Genomic DNA, 6,001 nt, shown 5'->3' with positions numbered 1-6,001 from the left:
AGCTTGGGTTGTGGGTATATATGGGTTGGGCCAGATGCCAGAACTGATCATTTTTCAGTTCAAATGCACCGGAATTGCTGAAAAAAAAGGTTAAAATGCGGGTCAGACAATCTTTTCAAATGGGTGGTCTAACAAACAATCCCCTCTCGTTAGGGTTTTAGGGTCCTCTCGGCAACGCACTGGCGGCACCGTTGAGATCTCACCTCCCCCGCTATTTTCTTCCAGCGAACAGCTCAGGCTCACCAAGGGGCGATCTCCGCATCGCTTCCCGGCCTTGGTTATTTCGTTTTGACAGGACGATTTTGGAATTTTCCCTCTCGACGATCTACTACTCATCAGGTTAGGATTCACAGTGGCAGAAAAGGCATCAAGCTCGAGGACGGCCCCGAGCAATGTCAAAGAGATGATGGCAGCGTTAGGACTCTCAGAGAAGACCTTGACGATGTAGTTGTCGAGGAAGAAGAGGAGATTCCGGCGACGGTTGTTCATTGAATGGCTATTGCAAGAGTGCACATGGAGAAATCCTATAGCCAATACTTGTTCTACTGAAACATGACAGTTGCATGGGATCTGGCAAAAGAAGTGCAGATCAACCCCCCCCCCCCACGGACAAACATGTGCACGCTTCAATTCTCATGCTTGGGCGATTGGGAATGGGTCATGGAAAAAGATCCATGGACATTCAAGGTAATGCAGTGATCTTGGCACCATACGACAGATTCACTAAACCGTCAGCATATGCACTGGACACATTGGAGATTTAGGCGCAAATTCATGATCTTCGAGATGGCTATTTCTCCGTATGTGTATGCAGAACCAAAGTCACTTGATTTCGAGGGTAACTTCTTTCAAGTGCGGGTCAGGATCAACATCAAGAAGCCTCTCAAGAAGCAGTTTCACTGGTTAAGGGGAAGAAGAGAGAAATATTCTATATTAAATATGAATGCTTACCTGATTGGTGTGCGGTGTGCGGCCATCTGGGGTACATGTTCAAGGAGTGTGGAGATGTAATCCATCCACTCAAAGCCGTGGTTTTCAAGGACCTCCATGCCTCCTAGTTATGTGGTGGTGGCCCTGGCCTAGGCGAAGGTATAGGGAGAGAAAGAGGACAGGGACGCGGTGGCGGTTGTGTAGATAGAGGCCCTGGACGTGGACCTGCACATGCTAGTGACGATCTGGCTGGCCATGCGAGTGGGGGAGAAAACTCTGATGCAATAATGTCTTAAGTCGATCTGAACAGGAAGCCCCTGTCTAATCTTGTTGATCTCTCTCAGGTTGACACGGCTGCGAGCCTTGCTTCTGTGTAGGGTAACTTGCTAGCCCTCCCACCACCGCAGATCCCTCCTAGCCCATCATCTAAACAAGATCTGAAGCAGATTGGAGCAGCGGTTGACAAGAGTACTACACCAAGCACTTCAGCTCCTTGCAAGGGCAATGAAGCAAAACTGGTGGGCTCCCAAATAGAGCACCTCCGAGCCCAATGAGTATATTATGCTGGAACTATCGTGGTGCAGGCACGTCGGCTATAGTTTGGGAGCTTCATGACCTAGCGAAGCAATATGCCCCAATGATGCTATGTATTGTAGAGACACAAATTTCAAAAGCACGTGTCAAAGGTTTAGCAAATACTCTTGGTTTTAATCATATTTATTATGTTGGTAGTTCTGGTCGAAGTGGTGCACTACTGCAGAATGCTGCTAACGCGACACTACAATCAGAGACCCTTTAACGAAATTGTGTGCGATGCATAAATCGCAAACAGGGATGTAAAAAACCATCAAAAAAGATGCAAAACATTTGTGATGGCGGAGACATCAAACACGGTTCAGATTTTAGTTACGTGTGCGTCGAGGGGCATAAGGTTGATCCATAAGAATTGTTTGCCATGAGGAAGAACAACAAAAACAGGCAGCCATATTAATGTGTGTGTGATATACGGCATACAGTTCGCTCCGATGAGCTATGTCCTATTAGGGAATGTAACAGAAATGGTCAGCCAGATCAAGGTGTGTGTGATATACGGCATACGGTTCACTCGGATGAACTGTTTTTGATTAGGGAAGAGAACAGAAACGGTTCAACATAACAAGATGTGTGTGATATGCGGCATACAGTTCACATAGATGAACTGTTTGCCATGAGCCAAAAGAACACAAACGATTCGTGTAAACAAGATGTGTGTGATATGCAGCAAACAGCCCACTCGGATGAACTGTTTGCGATGAGAAATTATAACACAGACGGTTACTATAGTTAGTTCGTGTGTGATTCTGTTCGTACAAAAAACTTTGAAAAATGCAAACTAGTTGCTTGCGGTGGCTAGGAGTATCGCACACGATGCGTCTGCGAGTACTCGTGTGCGATGATTAGTAAGTTACACATCGATGTGCTGGCCAGGCTCGAGCGCATTCTTGGCGGAGTTGACGTCCCCGATGAAGTAGAACATCGCCAACGTGATATCTTGAGGATGCAGGTGATGGACGGAATTTGCTACCAGGCCAAAGACATGGAACTGGAGCGGTTCCGCGAAGATATCATGCGCGCGGTTGCACGCTGTCAAGCTCTTCTGGAAGAGGCCCAGCAGCCCCAAGAGCCTCCCAGTGCTAGCAGCTCCGTAAGCGGAGGCGGGTCGGGACACTTGGAATGAACGGCCGGGGTGCTACGTTGATCATGGAGTCCGAGAAGACCATCGCCGGAAGGCCGCCAACTCAGCCTTTTAGCCTATATTTTATTATAATTGTATGCATATGTAGGTCGTGAGTGTTTTGGGTCTTGCCACATGTGGCATTTTAAATTATCCTGAATATGTAAGACAATTACTAACCGTTGCCATTATAAATTTGCCTCAACGGTGAGCAGAGCGCGCGTAGGGACGCCAGAGCGGAGCGCGCCGCGGCCGCCTCAATGGCGAGCAAAACGCGTGGACGAATGCGAGCAGAGTGCATCGCGGCCGCCTCAACGAGGAGCAAAGCACGTCGCGGCCGCCTCAACGGCGAGCAACCACGTGGTCAACCTTCTGGCACCTAGTAGGAGGCGCGACGGCGCATCCATAGGACATGATGGTGATATCTTGACCGCGTGTGATAGTGGGCAAACATGTACACGTACATCCGAGAACGTGGGCCCATGTTTCGAGCTTCCGATGCGTGGCATACGGTTGGTCCAAAAGAACTGTTTGCGATAATCCAGAACAAAAGAAACAGGCTTTGTAGGCCCAGAACCATCGATAAATTTTGACTTTGTTTCTCGTCACATTGCAGATTACAACGCAATAAGTAATTGCAAATCTGTTCACACCTATCAAACTAATATATGTTCACACTTAGCACCGGACTATAAAAACTACCCACTCAAAAATTACTTCACAGTTCTTCTCCTCATCACCCACAAAACTAGTCTTTCCTGTCAAGTCATTCCACGCTCCATGACCAGTAGGAGGAGTTTCGGGTGGACATATGTGACGACCCGAGACCGACGCTCCAGAAGCCTTCCAGTTGTTTCGTTGTTGCTGTGTGTTTTTATTTATTTGTTGCATTCATCATGTCATCATTTGCATTGAATCAGCACTCTGTTGTCGTCATGTTTTCAAAACTTGCATCTGTTCATGGTTGCCGCTTCTTCCTTGTCTGCCAGACCATTCCCTTCTCTTTTATCTTCTCCGTGGCAATGTTGTCAGACCGTTTGTCTTCCTTGACGATTCTCAGTCCAACCACACAGTTGACCTCGTCTGCCTAACCCCTCTTTGCATAGTGCATTGACCCCTCGCCCGTGTCTGAACTGCCCCGAACTCGACCCGCTCAGTCATCACCGTTGGATTCAGATCATCCCCAAACATCCCTAAAGTATCTTCGGTTTCTCATTTGGACTCCCTAACCCATTTATTCCAGACCGCCCGATCACGATCGAAGGATCCAAATCACCACCCATTTCGTATATATAGACCCCTAGTCCATTTAGACCAAACCCTAAAATCTAGGAAGTTTGTCCCTGCCGCCGCTGTCGCACTCATCTCCCACCTCGGGATCCCCATCGCTCGAACCCATTCCATCCTCTCCTCGTTTTCACCACCACACCAACCCGAGCGAGCCACCTCTCCTTCCACTGCGCCTCTCCATCGGGATCCTCCTGCAGCATCCCGTGCTCGATCCAGGTGGGATCGAGGCGACCACCTCGTGCACGCCGAGCCGGCGAGTCCAATCGTCGGACCAGCACCACCACCAGGCTGCACCCCTCCTTCCCTGATCCCCCTACTGCTTTCTCTCCCTCCCTTCTCTCTCTCACGACCTCCCTTTCTTTGTACTTTACCACTGCAGGAACGGCTGCAGCTCACGGAAGACGCCAACGTCCGCCTCTAGCCCGAATCTGGCCATCTCCGACGCCTCCTCGTCGGATCCCGTCATCAAGTCTTCGTCCCCGTCGCTCGCACGTGCTCCATCGTCGGGTCAAGGTCGCCGACGCCCTGCTTCCTGTCCCGCTCGTGCATCGCCAGCACCAAGGCCAGAGCCCATCCTCTGCTTTGTCTCGACCAGGCCTCCCCTGCCCCGTGTTGACCTGCTACTCGTCCTCAAGGTCACGGGCGTGCGTCCCGCCAAGCCGCCGCGCCCATTCCCGATCTCGTCCCCGCCTCGAGCCGCGCCGCCCTCGCCGGAGTACGCGCCAAGTCCGTCGGTGTCATCCTGCTTCGCGAGGACAAGCACGCCCCTGCCTCCTCGCCCGCTTCGTTCCGCTCGCCCGTGCCCATTGACTCCGTCATCCCACGCGTGGGCCACGAGGGCGCCGAGGCCCAGCACCGCGCGCCTTGCCAGCCGCTTCACCGAGCCGGCCCATCTTCTCCTCTGGCCCAATGTGAGCAGCGCCCATGTCCTGTTTCGGCCCAGTGCATGGATTCGGCCTGTAACTTGTTTTTTTCCGAGTCTGTGAATTTGCCCAGTAATTATGAGAAGATAGATTTGCAGAAAAACCCTCATAGTTCATGCATTTAATAACTCAACAACCGTGCATCGTAATAAAATGTTTTATACATGTAAAATGCTTAGTTTTTCATGTACTTTCATAATATGCCACTTTAATCTATGTTTAAAATGTTTAAAATGGTGTTTGATTAAATTTTCTCAAATGCCATGTCAAAATGATTTATTTCATAACTAATTAACCGTAGCTCTGAATTAAATAAACTTTATATGTAAATGAGGTGGAAAAATGCATAGATTAACATGGTGCACTTACTGTTGCTATTTAACAACTCTAAAATTGTGCAATAGGTAAAACAATAGCAAATCTGAAATATGCATATGAGGGTTTCCGGAATTGGTGTTTGTTATTTCGGCCTCATTTAAACTTGCCTAGATAGATAGTTTTATTATGCCTCACCTCTTGCCATGTTAACCAACATTTAATATTGTTGAGTACCTAAACGGGAGTGAACTAAATAATCGAATGTGGTGTTTCGTCAATATGCAACTTGTTACATATTGAGCTCCACTTAACTTGTAGTGTTGTTTGTGCACTTTGCCATGCCATGACTCATTAAATCGGACATGCATCATACTTGATAGTGCATCATGCCATGTTTATACTTGTGTGTTTACCATGTTGTTTGTTTCTTTCCCGTTTGCTTCTCTCATTAGCTTCGGTTTCGTTCCGGAGTTGTGAGGATTCGTTTGACTACATCTGTTTGTCTTCTTCATGTAGTCGTTCTTCTTCCTTGCGGGATCCCATGCAAGATGACCGTTCCTTGATATCACCTCTATCTTTGCTTTGCTAGTTGTCTCGTTCTATCGCTATTGCCACGCTACCTATCTATTTACTTGTCAGCCTCCTACATTGCCATGAAACCTCTAACCACCCTCCTAGCAAACCATTGATTGGCTAATATACGCTCTGCTCAGCCCCTCTTATAGCGTTGTTAGTTGCAGGTGAAGTTGAAGATTGCTCCATGTCGGAACTTGGGTATTTTGGGAATATCACAAAATCTCTTATTTAAGTTCATGCACCTATATAC

Source organism: Triticum urartu, chromosome 4A (genome assembly GCF_056163025.1).
Source record: "Triticum urartu cultivar PI428250 chromosome 4A, HENAU_Tu73, whole genome shotgun sequence".
NCBI classification, from domain to species: Eukaryota; Viridiplantae; Streptophyta; class Magnoliopsida; order Poales; family Poaceae; genus Triticum; species Triticum urartu.
The sequence above is the reverse complement of the archived record's forward strand: the minus strand, read 5'-3'. Positions refer to the sequence as shown.